The following is an 18,736-nucleotide window of genomic DNA, read 5'->3' as shown; positions in this document are numbered from 1 at the left end:
CTCTGTGTACCACCACCAGCTCTCTGCTCCGCGACGATCCCTCCTTGCCAGCAGGTGCTTTGTCTCCCAGCAGCTGGTCTGCAGAAAGGGAGCAGGGACAAATTGGCACCCGCCACACTCCTGGCTTTCCCTCTTCTCGCATGCCAGCCCCACCTCCCTTCTCTTTCTCTTTAGAGATTCAGGTCATGCCTGGAATTAGGGCTCCCTGGACTGCAGAGGAACAGTGGTTAAACTGCTTACCATCGATTAGGCAAAGTGGTTTGGAGTTGTTTTGTCCCCCCTCGCCCCCTTGTCCGCAGGATGCTGGCAGCACCCTCTTGAAATGTAGGTCCTGGTGTGCTCCCCTGCATGCTGAGGGCACTGGGGGGGGGGGGTTCCTGATTGGCACCCACAGATTGCCAGCTGCTCCTGCTGCTGAGACCTTGCAGGAAAGCATTGTGCTCAGCCGGCTGTGTTCATCACGCTGCTCCGGCTGGGATCAGGCGCAGATAAGGCGATCAATAAATCCTCTTCTCAGCTGCAATGTGCTGAGAATATTTCGGGGAAGGGCACAGAAGGCACCAGTTCCTGGCCTGAGTGCAGGGCAGGGCTGAAGGAGGGCAGCCAGCCAGCCCAGCTTGCTGCTGCTCCGTGGCATAGCTCCGTACGTGCCAGAGGGGAGAAGAAAGCTGTGCTGCTATGCCCAGCCCAGGCTGTGCTGCAGAAAGTAGGTCAGGCTTCAGTGCAGTGCCGAGCAGGGCCCTGAGTGTGGCCACCCACCCTGGGAGCAGATGGGTAGCACGAGTGCCATGGGGTTCAGGGACAGCAGGACAGCATCCTCTTGTACTGACGCAAGGCTCCATGTGTTTGATGTCAGCAGTTTTTGGAGCCTTGGGGCTCCCCTGGGTGGGGAAGGAGGGGAAGGTTGAGATGAGTAGCCTGGTCACAGCTTGGGCTCAGGCCAGGCTCGGGTCAACCCATCAGCACCTCCAGAAGGCTCCTGAGCTACGTGGAGAGGGGAAAATGAAGAGGTGCTTTCATGGTGGAGGTGTTTTAAGTGCAAATCAGGAGCACTTGGCCAGCAGAGCCAGAGCGCAGCACTTTGCTGTAGCTGCAGGCACCTGTTGTGAGGTGGAAGCAAACTCAGAAATTGCCTTTGCAGCACCGGGTAGGGCAAAGTCTGCCCCAATGGTGCCAGGGTGCTGCAGGAGCACGGGGCCATCTGTGTGCCAGCCCCATGCATCCTCAAAATGCTTGCCCTGTTTCAGCCCATGGGGACATGTGTGGAACACCAGGGTGACCCCAGTGCGCAATCAGAGCTGGGGCAGCCCTCCCCTTGCTGCGGCTGGGGGACTGGTGGTGAGGATGCTGCAAGCCAGGCGGGGGATAAATTGAGTGCGTGTATCACGGGCAGGTCTGGGCTGTATTGATTTTCAATGAAAGGCTGTGTCATGAATTTTTCTCTCCCGCTGTATTTGCTGCAAAGGTGCATCTTGACTGCAAGCATTAACTGCTAACTAGAGAGCTCATTTTTTCCCCTTTAGGAGGAGGGGAGGAGGAAAGAGAGGGGAAAAAAAAAAAGAGTGGGTTTGCACACGCTCCTTTTAAGCACATGATGGATGCAGTGGCTCTGTTAATCCAGCAACAGAGCAGAAGTGGGTACGAGCAGAGGGAAGCACTGCGTCCGGCACTGCCAGGAGTGATGGCTGTGGTGGTGGCATGGGGCTGTGGCCCTGCTGTTCCCAAAGGGGGTGGGGGAGCCCTGGTGCTCCTCCTTTTACCCCACCTGAGGGCCCTGGGTGAGCCTGGGGGTGTTGCTGCTCTGCGGCCCTCCCTGCAGGAGGAGCGGTGCGGGAAGGGTTAACGCTGCTGCCTGAATGGAGCACAGCCCAGCTGAAGTGGAGCAGTATGCAAATCTACCCACTTTCATAAACTGCTTAATTAGGCGAATGTTAATGAGACGTTAATTACTGTTGTGCCGGCGAATCCCACGGAACGGAGATTATGTTTCTCTTCAAACATCCAGTCTTAATTATAACTTGCACTTAATCCCGCCGCCCTGATGGGGATGGAGCCGGCTGCTGAGGATGGGCGTCAGCTCCGGGGTCACCCACAGCCCCATCCCTGTGTCCGGCCCCTCATCCCCCCCAGGGACACGTGCAACACTTTGTTCTCATGCTGGCGAGGCCTCTGGGAGCCCCTTCCCCACCTCCTGCCTTGATGTGGATCCCTGGTGCTCCCCATGGCTGCTGTGCACGTGTGGGTTTTGTTTAAGCATGCATCCGACCGGACAACAATCAGGGAAATGGCCGTTTCCAATGTTGACACCCATCACTTTTCACTAAGCACTCCTTGAAGTACTGCTTATAGGGGAGCAGCAGCCCCTTGCTGGCTGCAACATGAAATAGAGGGCATGGGAAGGAGAAAGGAGGGTCTGACTCAGCCACGTGGTTGGATTGGCATTCTCATGCAGGGAGCCAGGCACTGGGGTAAATCCATTCCTACAGCGCCATATATCTCCACTGAGTGGGAAGCTGGGGAATAAATGGATGTTCTTCATATGTTATTATGGCCTGACAGCGACGAGGCAGACAGCGGCGATGCAAAGGTGATTAATGAGAAAGTTTGAGCTAACGAAGTGTAGTCGTCCCTCATTACGGGAAAATGAGTCCCATTTACCACCAGCCATTGGGCTTGTAAAGGTGGGAGCGCTCTCCTCTCTCGCTTGTTTGTGCTTTTTAAACGCTGGGTAATTTGTTTCCTATTTGCCTATTTGAGAGGGTGGGTGGCTGGGAGGGGAGGGCAGCAGCCTGGCCTTCACCATATCAACAAGTCATTCAGTAAGAGGTGCCCTGGGATGTATTCCCAGTCCTCTCCCTCTGTCTGGTGAATCCCTTAAGTGTGGGTCTGTGGGATGCCAGGGGCTGGTGCTGGGATGTTGCTTGGCCCAGGGATGGCCATGGCTTGGTGCCACTCATTGGCTTTAGCCTTGCAGAGCTGGAGGATTTTCTCTGCCAGATTTGGGGCAGGCTGGGCAGGATATCCTCAGCCTGGATTTTGAATTGTCTTATCGCAGCCGTGCCCAGAGGCAAAGGTAAAGGCTGGGTCAGAGTTAGCTCTTCTCCAGTGCTTCTCATGCTGGGATTTATGAGTGATTCCCATAAAAGCCAGCTATGACAAATCCCATCCTGCCAACAGGGCAGAAGGGGATGGGGGGGTGAGGGCAGAGCTGTGCAGAGGAAGCTCAGGTCCATGTGCATTGCTGCCAGAGCCTGCTGCCTCTGGTCTGAGCACCTGGGCTGGGGTGTGTGTGCATGGGGTGTGAGAAGAAGCGAGATGCAGTGGTGGGGCCAGTTCCATGGGCTGCCCTTGTTACAGGGATACCTGCTTGGTGCTGGTTTCCTTCCTGCATCCCCCTGGGCACCCTGAGTGCTTCAGGGGGTCCGGTCTCAGAAGGGCTGTCACAACCTCTGGTCCCTTGTGCAGCGCATGGGACACGTGGCAGGGCAGCTTCAGAGCACAGTGTCTTTCTCCTGCTGCAGAGGGCTGGAAGGGGAACACCGTGACCCAGATAAGCTGCCTCAGGTATGCAGCTCCAGCAGAGATGAATAAAGCAGTGATGGTGCAGCGATGAGCTGGGGGAGAAGTTCCCAGCAAGGGCACCTGGCTTCAGCTGGTAACACCAAGCTGGGGGGAGGCAAAGTGGGGGGCACAGGGAAGAAGTCCTGGCCTGACAGGGCCTATGGAAACAGAGCCACTACCCATTAGCTCCCGCATTGCTCTGCCTCGCGCTGCACTTACACCAATGTACACGATAGCAGAATGTGGCTCGGGCTCTCAAGCAGCCGTGGAGACACAGGAGGCCAGCAGCAGAGTGCTTAAAGGCTAATGAAGATGCACTAGAAAATGATGAGCTCTGCAAGCACTGTTCCTGTGTGCTGGAAATTGGGGTGCCGTGAAGTGCTCGAAGCCCTTTAGAGCTCTCTTGAGGAGGAGCGATCTGCGTGCCGAGCGCTGCTATTCTTGGAAAGGGCGGCTTCGCTGACTATCATCTGGCTTTGCTGAGCTAGCGGTGCAGGTTGGCGCCAGCAGAAAGCATCTCCTGCTTGGCCGTTGCCAAGCCACCTACTTGGAGTGGGTGAGGACTTGTTTGCTCCTCATCCCAGCTGGGAGAAGTGAGCGTCCCTGTGGGAGGGTGGGAAGAGGGAGCAGCGCAGCGGCAGCTCCAAAGGGATGTCGGAGGCACGTTCAGCATCACCCCCAGCTCCAGGATCTGGCTTCGGAGGTCATTCTGTGCAGAGAGGCTTGGCCGAGGTGGTAATGCATGCCGATAGAGCTGGCTCCGTTTGCTACAGCCCCCCATGCCAGACCTCTGCAGTGTGGGCACAGCCCTGTGTTGCAGGTGGGCCCCAACTCCAGCCTGGGTTCCCCACTGCTTCAGGCACTTGTGATTCCCCAGGATCTTCTGTGTAGGAGCGAGGATCCTGCTGTGCTCCCAAGCAGGGTGGGAAGCACCCTCTGGGCTCAGATACAGAGCTGCTCTCCTCAGGGGACGGCCCCCACCGCTGCCAACCCTCCCGCTGAGCCGCGGATTCCCCTCTGTGCCGCTGCGAGCAGAAATCCCCGCCCCCCCCTCCCCATACCCGCCCTCCCCTCGTCAAGCAGTTGCTTTGTGCTGAATTAGGGCTGCTTATTCAAGGAAGGAGCTGGGAAGCGTCCCTCTAGCGTTTGCTCTCACTCAGAGCTCCACCATAACCTCAGCACATCACTCGGCTCCATCCTGCCCTGCATTGGGTGTCCCCATCCCTGCTGGGGATATTCATTTCCCCCCTTACCCAAGGAGGGAATGTGGGGCAGCCCGGGGTACTCTGGTGGAAGCCACCAGCCAGGCCTGACTTGCTTTTGAAGATGCATATTTTTTTACTCTTGCATTTTACTCTTTTTCCCCCTTCCATTTTCCATCCCATCACCACACATTTCCTTTTCTTTCTCCTCCCCCCTCCCCTCCCAACCTTCCTCCTCCTTTTCATGAGCTATTTTCAAATGCTGGGAAGGGTGAGATCCGGGGAGAGGAGGAGTGATGAAATTATTTCACACTTTTTTTTTGGGGGGGGGGGGAAAGATGGATAGAAGAAAAAGGTGTGGGTGTGGGGAAAGAGAAGAGCTGCGGATCCCATGGGACACAAAGCAAAGCTTCATTCATTCCCTTGCTGCCGCGCTGTTCCGGTGGCAGGTAGGGATGCTGGTATGTGCACAACCCTATGGCTTTACGGGGTGCCTTGCTGGGAGCTGGGGGAACAGATCTGCCCTAAAAGAGCATCCTGAGCCAGCACTGATGCTGAGGAGAGAAGGGAATGGGAGCTAATGGGGACTTAAATCCAAGCAAAGTACTTGGCCACATGTAGGGTTGGAGGAGCATCAAATGTATTGCTGGCTTCTCCCACCTGTTTCTTCTGCTCAGTGCTGCAACGACAGCATGTTTGATGGTTCCTCCTGCTTAACAAATAGGATTAAGACCAGCAGCGGTAGCACTCGCTGAAAATTAGGAGTTTCAGGTACAGATAAACTCTTTATGTGGCAATATCTCCTTACACTCACTTGTTTTTCCATTTAGAAAACTGGAAGTACCCATTTGGGCTTGATGCGAAGCAATCTTTAGATTTGATTACTTGGTTGGCTGGCCACTGTGAGGAATCTCACGCTTGGTTTGCTGGGGGAGCAACACTTGGAAAGGGGGGAAAATGAGGCCAGAGGCAGCTGTAATGAGATGGGGTTCTGTGGGTGTGGGTGCCATGCCTGTCCCACACCTCCTGACTGCACGCTTAAGGCATTGCACTCGGGGAGTGGTGGGGATGAGCAGAACCTGAGCAGGAGCTGGAGAAGAGCTGAGCTCGAGTTGGAGCTGGAGAACAGCCTTTCAGTCCTTTATGGGAGCTTATAAATAAGATGGAGACCAATGTCTTATGTGGTCTCAAAGTGACAGGACAAGGGTGGATGGTTTTACACTAAAAGAGGTGAGATGTCGGAAGGAAATTCCTTACTCTGAGGGCAGTGAGGCACTGGCACTGCTGCCCAGAGCTGTGGGTGCCCCATCCCTGGAGGTGACAAGAACACAAGTGGGCCCTGGGCAGCCTGAGCTGGGGGTGGCACCCAGCCCATGGCAGAGGTTGGAGCCTGATGATCTTTAGTGTCCCCTTCCAACCCAACCATTCTCTGCTTCTATAAGAGCAAGGCTCGGGAGGAGCCAGGCACAGCCCTGGGCAGCACCCAGCAGCCCCACCATGCCCCATCCTGGCAGACCCTGCCACCTGGCATTTCACACCTCGGGGAGGGTGACATTTGCTTTGCTCCATTTACACGTTAGAAAGCTGGCATTTCACCCCTAGAGGAGGCTGGTATTTATGAACCAGGGCACTGGCATTTCATTCATTGTTACCATCCAGTGATTCAGACAAGGTCGCATAGCCAGAAAGGTCAGCCAGGGCTCTGCTTTTCTTTGCTGCTTTCCTTTCTTTTTTCCCCCCTCAAGGGAAATAGGGAAAAAACAAAGCAAAACCACACACCATTACTGCTGATTGCCATTTTTCTTGCCTTAAAAGTGCAAGTCTTCTATGCTGAATAAAGGCCAAGGCTTTCCAAAGTCTTCCTTGCAAAGCTGTCTCCTTAAGATGCTTATTTCCTTTATTTTGCTGGGATTTCCTTTCCTACCACCCAATAACACAGCGTTTCCCTTTTGGACCACCCCCCTGCTCCTACCTCTGCTCTGGTGCAGGCCAGTTCTCTCCAGCAGTGCAGCATCATCCTTTCCCTTGGCCTCAGAGCTGAGCTGAGGCCTATGTGATCTTCAGTGCTTGGTCCAGGGGCCAAAACACCACGTAGAGTGCAGGATTCATCCCCAAAGTTACCATACCAGGCGGTTTGCCAGTGCCCTACTAAAGGTGGACACATCCCCACCGAGACCACAGGGCTCTTGTTGCACTGGGGCAATCGAGATGCTGCCAGGGCCTGGGAAGCGTAAATATAATCAATAAGAAGCTGCTAAATTGTGCCTGAGCCCTGCGAGGAGAAGCACAGGGAGTGCTGGCTGCAGAGATGTATCTGCTGCCACTCGGCGTGCTGAGGCACATTCATTAAGTATCTTTAAGATGGATACACCCCCCGATTCACCTCCTGCAAGAGCCTGGGAATTTATTTCCTTCTGAACCACGCCATCAATCAGTGCTGACAGCACCGCCTCGTGCAGAGCAGCATTGGGCTGAGCAGCCACAGTGGTACAGCACAGCATGGCACAGCACAGCATGGCACAGCACAGCATGGCACAGCATGGCACAGCGTGGCTCCCCGTGGGGGGGTACTTCGGCCCCAGGGTACCCCCAGGATGGGGAACCCCCTGGCTCTGCCCTCGGGCACTGCTTCCTGGGGGCTTCATCACGCTCTATGTGCCCTTGCTCTCCAACTCCAAGGTCTCTGCAGGAACTGTTGACCATGCACAACAAGATTTGCCTCGCTGTTATCAGAGCAGGCAGGCAGGAGCATGATGGATCCAGTGACTCCAGCTCATGTTCGTGGTGTTTTCTGGGGCAAAACAACCATTTTTGGTGCTGGCTGGAGACCCTGCTTGCACCCAGCTCTGTGGAGCACACTTGCTTTGACTTCTTGCTGTAATTTCTTCTGATGCTTTTAATTTCTTCAGCTGGGAACTTCCCGACGATCCCCTAAGAGCAGAATAAAGACTCGTCAACCTTTCCTACACATTCATTAAGATGAAAATAACTCGCCGCAGCCCTTACAATGCTTGATTTTCCGCTACGCCTCAGCCTTATTTGACTGACTAAAGAATCTTGAAGCTGAGGAAAGAAATAGATGAAGTCGTCCAATAGTCAGCTCCGCGATGGGAGATGTCCCTGAGCGGCAATGAGGGTCCCAAGGCAGCGCGGTGCCACCCGGCCCGGCTTTGTTCCGCTCGCTCCTCCCGCGGGTGCGGGGCTGTACCGAGCGTTCCGGGCGAAGAAAGGCATTGTGTGCCCTGTGATATGGAAATGAGCTGGGAGGTGAGGGCAGGAACGAGGGTTTCTGATGGTAATGAGGCTTTCTTTCCCCGCACCAGCCCTGCCTTTCAAAGCCGGACGGTTTCAAGGTGTTGTAGTCATTCCCCGGCATCGTTTGTTCTCTCTCTTTCTCTCTCTCTCTTTTTTAACCCCATCTTCCCCTCGAAGACTGATTTCCTCCCTCTCTGAGCTTAGTGGCTGCGGTCGGTAGTGCTCGTGGCTGCCTAAAAATGGTGCCATATTGTCGGCATCAACAAGAGCAAGGGCCGGGTCCATCCAGGAGATGCTTTCTGCTGGCCACACCTCGAGTGCTGTGTTCAGTGTTGGGTTCCCCACTGCCAGAAAGACACTGGGGCCCTGCAGTGTGTCCAGAGAGGGGAACAGAGCTGTGAGGGGTCTGCAGCACTGCTGTTATGGGGAGCTGCTGAGGGAGCTGGGATGGGTCAGTGTGGAGAAGTGGAGGCTCAGGGCAGAACTTACAATGGGATGGATCAATAGTTGGGCTAGGTAATCTTAGAAGTCTTTTTCACTCATAATGATCCTATGATTCTGGTCGCAGTGCCCCTCCTGCCATGGACTGCAGTGCATTCTGTCCTGGCTGACTTTGAGACTGCAGATCCAGAATACAGCTGTGTTGCTGTGGGGCACAGCCCCAGCGTGCTGCCCCCAGGCTGTGAGCAGTGCTGCATCCCACTGAGCTTACTCAAATCTCCCTCCCTAGCCAAAGCCCTGCAGCCAGCTGGTGGCTGCTCCCACCTGCCCGGTGCTGTTCAGCTGCCTTATTTCATCCTTCCTAATTCTACAAGACATGGCAGTAAATCCATCGCGTATGCGCGGAACCATGTGGGGCGTTTAAGCGATCATTTGCATCCAGATGTGTTGATGGCTGTGGGGTATCTCCTGACAACGTGGGTTTGTGCTGTATATATTGCTCTGTGCTGAGAAGTGGAGTTAACATTTGGATTCAGGCTTTGAGTTGCTGGAGTGAGCTGGCTAGGGCTGGGCCCTGTGGATGCATGGGGTGGCCCTGCGGGGGCTGCCAGCTCCATGCCAATGTATATGTAGGGTGTATGTGCATATAGGGGTGTAGGTGAGCAGAAGGAGGGTTATTTGGGGGCCTCCTTGGCATAAGACCTATGGTTTATAGCCATGCCTCAAGAACCAGTGCATGCTCACCTGGATCCTCTTGCAGCCCTGGACTTACTCTGTGTTCCCCCCAGCAGTTCAGGGATGCGGTGTGACCATCACCCACTGACCTGCCCCGGCTCCATTCAATACCTCTGCAGGAGATTTCTCTGCCAGCATCACCTTGCACAGGCCTGGGTGGATGAAATGGACTTTGCAGTCCAAAATCCCTTAATCTCCAGTATACTTAACTGTATTAGCCAGACTACAGGAGTCAGAGACACAGTAATTGCACTCAGCGGAGGACATGCTCCGCATTTCATGCCGGGAGGAAACGCACTAACCATTGCCTCTCTCCCACCCATCTCCACTGAAGTACAATGGAGCCGTGATAAGGACATGTTAAACACGCCAAGAAATGTCACATCCCAAGTACAGCTCAGACTCTCGATGTTAACCTGTCAGCCTGGCAGAGCTGCAGGGATTGCAGGGGGGTTTCTCTCCTCTTCACCCTCCCAAAGGCTCTTTGTGCTGGGACTGAGCCGTGAGCCGTCCCTTGGCCATGCAGTCCCCTGCATCCCAGCTCTTCCCACATCCTCCTGCCATGGGGCAGGCTGAGCACAACCTGTTGCTGATGTGCTGATTTAAAGCCCCCCTAAAGATGGGTGACGTCAGGAACCCGTCTGTCATCTTTATGGCTGGCTGCTGGCGTGCCGCACACCCGCCGCTGCTGGTAACTGATTGCAGAGCGTGCTTTATTGTCTGAGGAATACTTATGCAAACTAACACAATGGCTTAATAGGGAACACCTGGAGAAATCTCCAAAGAAAACGCTGTAAATTCCCCTTCCCTCGTATTTACGGGCAGATTTTTTTTCCCCACAGATATTTATAATTGTTGTGACTCCTTTGCATGGGTTTGCATAGTGTGCTGTGGGAGCTGGGGAGGCACCGAGCACCAGGTGAGCTCACACCAGGGTGGGTGTCAGCACCTCCACACGTGTGAAGGTTTCGATTTCTCCCTCCTTGGCTCAGGTACACACCAGCACATGACCCAGCAGGGTGGTCAAGAGCTGAGCCAGGAGGGCTGAGCCCTGAGTGAGCCTGCCTATGGCTCAGCACACCCTGTGTCTGTCCACTGGCCACCAGTGCCCTGCCAGCCCCCCAGACCAGAAGCAGGACCCCAGCTGCTGGCACAGTCCTATCAGCCTGCCTGCCTTCCCTTTTTCAGTGCCCACTGACACGTCTCTCTCTGCTCCCTTCCAGGTCTCACACCTAGCAGCGGGTCCCTGCAGGACTCCAGCTCCGGTAAGTGCAATGTGTTTCCTCCTTGCTGCTAGAGCACCTGTGTTGTGCTGGAGGGCAGGGTTCAGCAGTGAGGGTTGGGTTGCATTCCCCACTGCCAGACTCTGCAGAGGGTCCATCCCAAAGCCCTTCAGCACAATGCAAGTGCAGCACATGTGCTGGCGCAGTTATCTCCCAGCTGTGTGCAAACTGTATTTGTTGCTGCCTTTCTGAAGTCTGCAAAGGGGAACTGTGTGGGTATCTTCGGTCCTCGCTGGGTAGGGTATGCTGGATGAGAACGTAGAACTTCCATTGAGAAATTCCATGGTGGAGTGCAGGGGGGATTGGAGGAGCTCTGCAAAGATCAGAGGGCAAAGCGCTGGGCTGGAGCAGAACGGAGCCACCCTGGGGATGTGGCAGGGCAGTGGGTTTGGATGTGGCTGGCTCAGAGCACCCAGGATCTGAAAGAACCATGAAGGTCAGGGGTGGCAGCGCTGGCCATGCGACCTTTCCAGTAGTGTGCTCCTTACAGCTACCCTGCTTGCTTTCTTCTTGTGAAGCACATATTGGGCCTGGCAGGTTCCCTGCAAAGGAGCTCAGTAAACAAGGACAAAAACCCCTTTGGTTTTTGTATTTCAAGATGAAGCACCCTGGGAAAGCTGATGCCAGGCTTTGAGTGCACAGATGTACTCAGGGCCAGGCTCTGGGGACACCTGGCCTTGCATGGTCCTGGCTGGGGCTTGGGTCTCACCACAAGGCAGTGGTGCTGTGCATGTCCCCATGACAGCTTTGCTAGGTGCAGCGAGGCCATTGCTGCGTCTTAGAGCCAGTCCTTCTGCCTTCTCTTTGTCTGATGTTTTTGCACTCCCAAAGTCACCCTGGGTTTTCTGAGTGTAATTTAAACCAGCAGAAAAGACCCTGCTTCAGCACAGGGAGAAATTAGCAGGGCTGCCTCCAAAGCAGCAGGGCCATTGCATGTTGTGTTGCCTTCCTATCTGGCCTCTTTGACACGTTTTCTTTAAGAAGTACACATATCAAAAAGTGCATCTCCTCTGTTTGGCACTACCCGTAGGGCTGATAATTGAGTCCCACTGCACGCATTGGCACTGCTTCGTTGCTGCTGTCCCTGGTCCATGTGGCCTGGCTGAACTCCTGCCGCATCACTTGCACAGATTACAAACAGTTCCATCCATGCCAGGCTCCTCCTGCGCTGTAGGCTGAGACAAGATGGTCTGACTGGAGAGGCATTGCTTTGATTTCCTGAAGGGAGGAAACCATAGCAGACTTCCTGTGCAACAGGATTGCACTGATGTATTGTCCAACAGAGGGCACGGATGCTGGAGCAAAACACAGCGAATTGCTGCCACTTGTGCTGGTTGTGCTTTGCAGAGGTGCAGAGATGGGGTGCTGGATGGGGTGCCAACAAGGGGCACCTGCTGCTAGGATGACTGGCTCAGGGATATGGAGCACTAGCAGGGACACCATGGCCTGGCACCAGTTGTGCCAGAGTCAGGGCATATGGTAGACCAGTGCACAGTGACTACAGCACCCCCACGGATTGATCACCTGCAGTTCTTCCTGGCATTCCCATCTCCTTCTGATTCATGCACCCCATCTCCCAGTGGTGTCATATCATGGTTCCCCAGATTGCTATCCATGTGAGAGTAGTTGCATTCCAAGCTGCTGTTCCTTCCGTGCACTCCTGCATTCCTCTCCTGCTGCTGTGGCACAAGCTGCTGTGCAAGCTCCTGCAAACCCAAGGGTGTCCACGGGAGGGCTGGGCATCTGCCGGTCACACTCAGTGCGCCTCGGTTCCCTAAGGAAAAGACCGAGTGGGAGCCCCAGAGCGCTCAGTGCCCTGCATCAGTGCGCTGGTGCTGGGAGAGTCGTGCCGTGCAGCGCTGTGTCAACAGCATCACCGCTTTGGGCACCGCTCCAGAGCAGAAACTCTGTCAATGGGTGGTGAGCAGGATGAGCTTTCCCGGGGCAGGCCTGGGTGACGTCAGGAAGCAGCAGGCAGTGCTGCCATCCCAGGCAGTTCCTCCCAGAGCTGCAGCCCGTGATGGATCGGGAGCCGCCAGCCTCTGCCTGGCTGTGAAGGAGAGCATGCAAACACGTGCTATGGGGTAGAAAACAACCCCAAAGGGAGAAGAGGGGTGAAAGGCAGCTGGGTGGCACAGCCTCTCCCAAGCCCAGTAAGCATCTCAAGGCTGCTTCTCCCCAAATCTCTGTACTCTTCTCCTGCCACACAGTGCTCCTCAGCTTCGGCCATGTGTGTGAGTGGCGATAGAAGCTCACTGCCCACGCAGGGCTCCTCTCCAGCACCGTGCTTAATTGCAGCCGAATGCGGCGAGCTCTCCTCCTGGCTCTGCCCTGAGCGTGGCTCCGTGCTGCCTTCGCCTTCACCCCCCTGCGCTCGCTGCTCACCCCCGCCGGCTGCGTGGCCGTCACGTGCCGGTGAGAAATGAGCTTCATCTGCACTGAAAATTAATCACATTGTCATGCTGGCAGGGGATGAGGCAGCTGCACGAAAAGCCCGGCTCTCGGGCTAATTTATCACCGCGACCGCGTGCGGAACCGCTCCGCAGCTCCGGCCGGGCAGAGCGCCGGTGTCGGTGCGGGCACCCCGGGGGAGATGCGCACTCGTGGCTCTGCCTCTGCTTTGTAACCAGAGGAGCCTGCTGGAAGGTGGCTGCGGAAAGGCGAAGGGCTGAGGCGCAGTGACACACCTGCCCTCTCTGCTGGAGATGACTCTTGGCCAAAGCAGCCCAGCAGAGCTGCCCGCTGCGCCCACCTTCCCCAGTAGAAGCAACGCTTGTGGGGTGAGCACGTGAAGAAATGAAAGCTGGCCTTCCACAGCTTGTGGCTGGTGGAAGTGGGAGGTGCCTGGCTGGGCTGACGTCTCCTTTCCCTTAATGACTGCAGCGCAGCTCGTCAGAAGCAAAGCCCGCACGGGCTGTGAGCTGCAGCGGCATGCGCGCCTGTGACGTGCTGCTGCAAGTGTGTGGGAGCAGGGCAGGGCTGCTCGGCTGTGCTCCGTGTCCCTGTGTGTCTGAACTGGATATCAGGGATGGCAGCAGGCATGCTGCTTGCTCCTGGTGCTGCACAGAGGGATGGGGATCATCCATTTGGGGATCCGGATCATCCATTCATAACCCCTGCATTGTCGCTGCCTGCTGCTCCCCTCCGTGTCAGCACGGGTCTGGGGCTGAACCTGTGCTCCTCCTGCCACCTCTCTGCTGGGAGAGGCTGGGTGCTGTGGCTCCAGGGTCATGTTCATCCCCATATCCTCTTTTCTTATGTCCATCCCTAGGACAGACATGGGTTGCTCAGATGTACTCACTGCCACTTGTCTTGTGGAAATCAATTACTGACTGCTGACAGTGCTTTGATCTGGAGTGCTCGTTAACTAATTGGACACCTTCCAGTGAACCTCCTGTGCACATTTGCTACCGGCTCCTCTGCTGTTCTGTCAGCTCATGGTGCATGGAACACTTGTAGGAGGCAGTGGGTGCTAGCTTTGGGCTACTGGATACTGGAGAGCAGAGCAAAGAGTTGCACAGGTGCCTGGTGCAGTGATGGTGGAGTCCTCAGTTGGGCTCTTGGCTGCCTAGAGAGAGCCCTACTTAGCAGGACAGGCAGACATTGCCAGGGACATACCCATGGGAGGCAGAGCAGCTTGCCCACAGCGTTCTCAGAGCCACTGTGATACCTCTACCCAAGCAAGGGGCTGAGTTCTGTGCTCTGCCTTCAGCTTACTGTGTTTTCCACTTCCTTGAGCTTTTGCACCCTCAGCCAGAGCTGGAGCTGCTGTGCTGCCCGGGGCCGCTCCTGGCACACCACGCAGCCAGCTCAAGGGAGCTGCAATAACCTGATAGGGCTCTACGGAGCCTGATTCCTAGCCCTGTAATTAAACACCCAGCTGTTGAGGTCTTTTTATGTGTATTCAAATTGAAACTTGGCAGGATACTGACTAGCAGGAAGCTGGATTCGGTGGCCAAGGAGATCTGTTGCGCTCACACAGTAAACTCCATTCTAGCCTGGCAAGGATGGGCAACAACCCATGCCAGACAGAAATGCTTGTAGGATGGAAGGCACTGCTGGTGTGGGGTCCCTTGGCCACACATGTAGAAATGGGGTTCCTCAGCCAGAAGGCATCCCTGGATCTCTCCAGTGGGTCACACAGTGGGGATGGGGAGCACGTAGAGGGAGCCCTGGGGCCGAGCTGAGCCGCAGGTGCCCTGCCCAAGGGACACTGCTCCTCGGGTTGGTCCATCAGCAGCTTTAATGCGCGTGGACGTAAATGTCACTTACCAAATATATGGCAGAGATGCCTCACTAGTCTCCTTTTTAAGGTTATAATAAAAATTAAACCACATTTTCCCCCAAGGGGGAACTGCAGACTGGCGTCGTAAAAAACCCATCGCCGTGTGTTGTGGAGCGGCACGTGAGCGCGTGTGCGGGGTGAGCAGGACCACAGGCAGGGCAGCACAGCAGGCTGTGCTCACGTGGCCACTGATCTGAGGAGAGCCGTTATTTTTTATATGTATATTTTTATATCATAATTTCCTGGCCGCATAAAAAAGCCCAGGCAGTTACACGAGCTGGGAGCAGAGCTTCCAGTATGAAAACCTGGCACATGGCTTATTTATGCAAGCCGAGCTGCAGTGCATAAATGCACCTCTCTCTCCTCCAGCCTCGCGGTGTAATGATGGTGTGGATAAGCCTTCCTTCAGGCAGGCTCCTTTCTCCAGCACCATGCTGAGGGCTCTCCCTGTGCTTGCCAAGAGGGGTCCGTTCTGCCCCATATCCCCGGCTCTGATTTATCAATGTGCCTCCCACTCTTGCTCAGTCGAGCCATTGGAAGCCCAGTGGGACTCATGACTGCAGAGCCACGTGGTGCCAGTGCCATCCGCTCACAGGAGGCATTTCTTTGGGGTTAAGCTTGGCTGGGAGCTCGTCCTGCCGCTGTGCCGCCTGGCTGGGCCGGGAGCTGGGCCTGGGGATGTTCATCAGCTCTGGCAGCGGAGCTAATGCGATTAAGGGCTTTTCTTGCCCTCCGCTCAGTGCTCGTTAACATTTGCCTTCTAAGGCGTTTATGAGCATCACCGTTCATCTGGCCTCAGCTTTGGCTTTTGATAAGACTTGCACATGACTGGCGGCTGGGGAAAGGCTTCCCGAACCCACAGCCGACTCGGGGCAGCAAAGGAAAGGGATGTAGCCAGGAAGCCGCGTTGTATAACACTCTGGGAAGGAGGGAGCCCTACTTACAGCTGGGGAAGGCAGACGCCTGCAGCCCACCAACAGAGACCTACAAACAGCTTCCCGGGGAGTCGCAACCCCGGCCTCCGCGCAGGCGGGGAGACGAGCCTGTTTTGGAAACCTCCTTCCCAGCTCTGTCGATCCAGGACCCAAGGAGGTATTTTTACTTAGTCTTGCAAGTAGGTCTTGAGGCATCTCTAAGTGGGTGCTTCGCAGCCTGCATGCAAATAAAGGCTGCCCGTGTGCCCTGTGAACCCAACCCAGTAAGAATCCTGGGGTTTGCTCTACCTTCTGCTCGTGCTCTCCTTCCCCTTCACACCTTCCCCAACAAGCAGGGGACCTGGACATTTCCACCTGGAAGCTGCTCGCAGGAGCTGCTTCTGAATATATTCCGGAATATTTTAATTCTTCTACCAAGAGAGAAAGAGAAAAAAAAAAAAAAAAGAATTTCCCATGGAAATTGCATTTCCTATTTGGAAACGGGTTGTTAGGCGCCTGTCAGCACTACAGAAGGCTGCTTTTCCAGGGCTGATACCTCAGACTGACTGATTTCAATATCCAGAACCATGCGTGCTTTCATTCATCCCATTCCCTGGGTTGGAGATTTCATGGTTTTCCTTCCCGCTGGTGGATTCTGCAGAGCCTGCTGCTGCCTGGCTGGACTGAACAAGCAGGCAGAGATGATAGGGCCGAACAAGCAGGCCTCTCATCTCTGCCTGCCTGCCCATTTGTGCCAAACCTCCAGGAATTCAATATCTTTGAGATTTCCAGCTGTCACTCACCGCCTATCGAGTTTGACTGCTGAGCTGGAGAGTGATTAGGGGAGACAGGCAACACGCTGAGCACGTGATTGCAGAAACCTCGCTTTCTTAGGGAAACCTTGGTCAAATAGGGAGAAAACCACTAAAAATCTTCATTTTGAAGGCTTTGCTGTAGCTGCAGGTGGCTTGCCCATATCATGTGGCAGGTGTCAGGTCAGCAGGAAAAACATGGTATGAGCATCTCCATCAGCACTGAGCATTTCCAGGGCATACCCACCCAATTGGAGCCATTCTCTACCAGCCATGGAGATTTATATTAAAAGCCCTCCTTGTGATCCATATTAAGGTGAAATGTTAGCAAAACAGCATATTAAAATACCTTTTAAAAAACAGTGAACTGGGTTTGTAGAATCATTGAGGTTGGAAAAGGCCATTAAGATCATTTAGTCCAACCATCAGTGATTCAGTGGGAGCCCAGGCAGGAGAAGCAGTGTGGCATGGATGGGGCTGGGATGCTCAAACAGCTGGTGCCTGCTCCTGCAGCCCCTTCCCTTCCCTTCCCTTCCCTTCCCTTCCCTTCCCTTCCCTTCCCTTCCCTTCCCTTCCCTTCCCTTCCCTTCCCTTCCCTTCCCTTCCCTTCCCTTCCCTTCCCTTCCCTTCCCTTCCCTTCCCTTCCCTTCCCTTCCCTTCCCTTCCCTTCCCTTCCCTTCCCTTCCCTTCCCTTCCCTTCCCTTCCCTTCCTTTCTGCTGGCAGCCCAACACCAGGCATTCAGTGCTTTTCCTTCTGGTCTTTTTCAGTGAGAACAAGTCTTTTATCTGTTGACTGTGCAGTGGTGCTGGAAACAAAGCCCTACAAATCTTGCAGCTTTTCATAGCCACCTTTGCCTCCTGGGCTGCCCATTTGCAGTTCGGGGTGTACCTCGAGCTACAGGAGGGTGCACGGACAGGGAAACAGTTAGTGGAGGACAGGGATATGGGGACAGAGAGGATCACAGAGCCCAAAGCTGTCTCTGGTCAACTCACAAGGGTTTGCAATAGGAAATGGGAGGCAGGGGTGGATCAGCAAGGCAAAGCATCTCATTTTGCTTAATGATGACTGACTGTGACAGCCCGCATCCTTAGTTTGAAAAGTATCTGTGAGGTGCAGGCTGCTTCTCTTAAACGGGATAATTATGTTAATTAAAAATGCTTTCTTTATAGCAGTTCTGATGAATAAGAACAGCTCCGATGCTCTCTTGAAAGGCACGAACCTTCTGTTGTGCAGGAAAAGTGGGCTTTTCCCAGCGACCGATGACTTTGGGGCAGTGCAGAGCAGGATGGGCAAGGACTGCATGCCTGCCCAGAGTCACACAGGAGAGCATTGGCAGCACGGCGAGGCGCCAGCCAGTAGAAATGCCGCTCATGTCTCTAATTGCTGTTTATTTCCTCTGCAAAGTAGTGGGGTAATTAACAAGCTCCCAATTAAGAAAAATTGCCTGGAGGGGAAAAACAGGTAGCTGTGCCAAGAGGGCTGGGCTGTTGCCAGGGCATGGGGCAGGGTGCTGGTCCTCCTGCTGGCTGCTCTGGTGGGATGCACCCTGGGGACACAAGGGCTCCAGAGAGCACAGCAGTCCCCTATGTTCTTTGGGCTGGATGCTGGAGCCACACACAGCCAGCTATGACCGCTGACATGATGCAGAGCAGCTGGGTCACTGCACCAGCTCCCAAGTCCTATGGGAACAAGGCTCACCTGGCAAGAAGGAGCAGCTGGGTGTCAGCCCTGCAGAATTTGGGATGCCCACCTGTGCCCCCTCGGCTCCCTGGCCCTGTGTGTCTGATCCCCATGGCTGCCCCCCACCCCCAGGCTGGGCTCTGTGCCTCTCTTCTCTGCCCCGTTTACCTCTGCTATATTTACATGTCTATTTTATGATTTCAATTTTTAATGCTTCTGCTCTTTGAAGATGCTTAATGCTTTGGAGTGGAACATTTTCTTCTGAGTCCTGAGTGCCAATTGAGGACAGACCAATAAATCAGCTAATAACTGGAACCTCATTTTCTGCTCCCGTGGCTGCCAGTTAACCCTCTTGGTGCTGCTCAGCCCTCCCCATGCCTCCCCTCTCCCATCCTTCAGGCCATGCCGTGCTGCTGTGGCTGCCCTGCCAGCTGGGCTGGCTCCTTAGTGCGGTGCTGCTACAATCCAGCACCTCCACTGTGCCCCCGAAGAACAACATCCACAGAAGCTCCTCTCCCACTGCTTGCACAGGTGCTCCTGAACCTGGCAGCACTGGAGGAACCCTCT

General features: G+C 54.9%; 1 protein-coding gene across 6 annotated transcripts in view; it reads left to right on the top strand.

Moving 5' to 3' along the window:
- Positions 1–18,736, top strand: part of LINGO1 (leucine rich repeat and Ig domain containing 1) — a 95,470-nt gene that overhangs the window by 22,676 nt on the left and 54,058 nt on the right. For all 6 annotated transcript variants that reach the window (XM_015872454.2, XM_085515847.1, XM_085515845.1 and 3 more), the window contains one exon: positions 10,418–10,459. The gene's annotated coding sequence lies outside the window, so the exon portion shown is untranslated. The remainder of the gene's footprint in view (positions 1–10,417; positions 10,460–18,736) is intronic.

This window comes from Coturnix japonica, chromosome 14 (genome assembly GCF_054131305.1).
Source record: "Coturnix japonica strain WE chromosome 14, WE-NBRP24, whole genome shotgun sequence".
Lineage (NCBI taxonomy): Eukaryota > Metazoa > Chordata > Aves > Galliformes > Phasianidae > Coturnix > Coturnix japonica.
The sequence above is the reverse complement of the archived record's forward strand: the minus strand, read 5'-3'. Positions and strand labels throughout refer to the sequence as shown.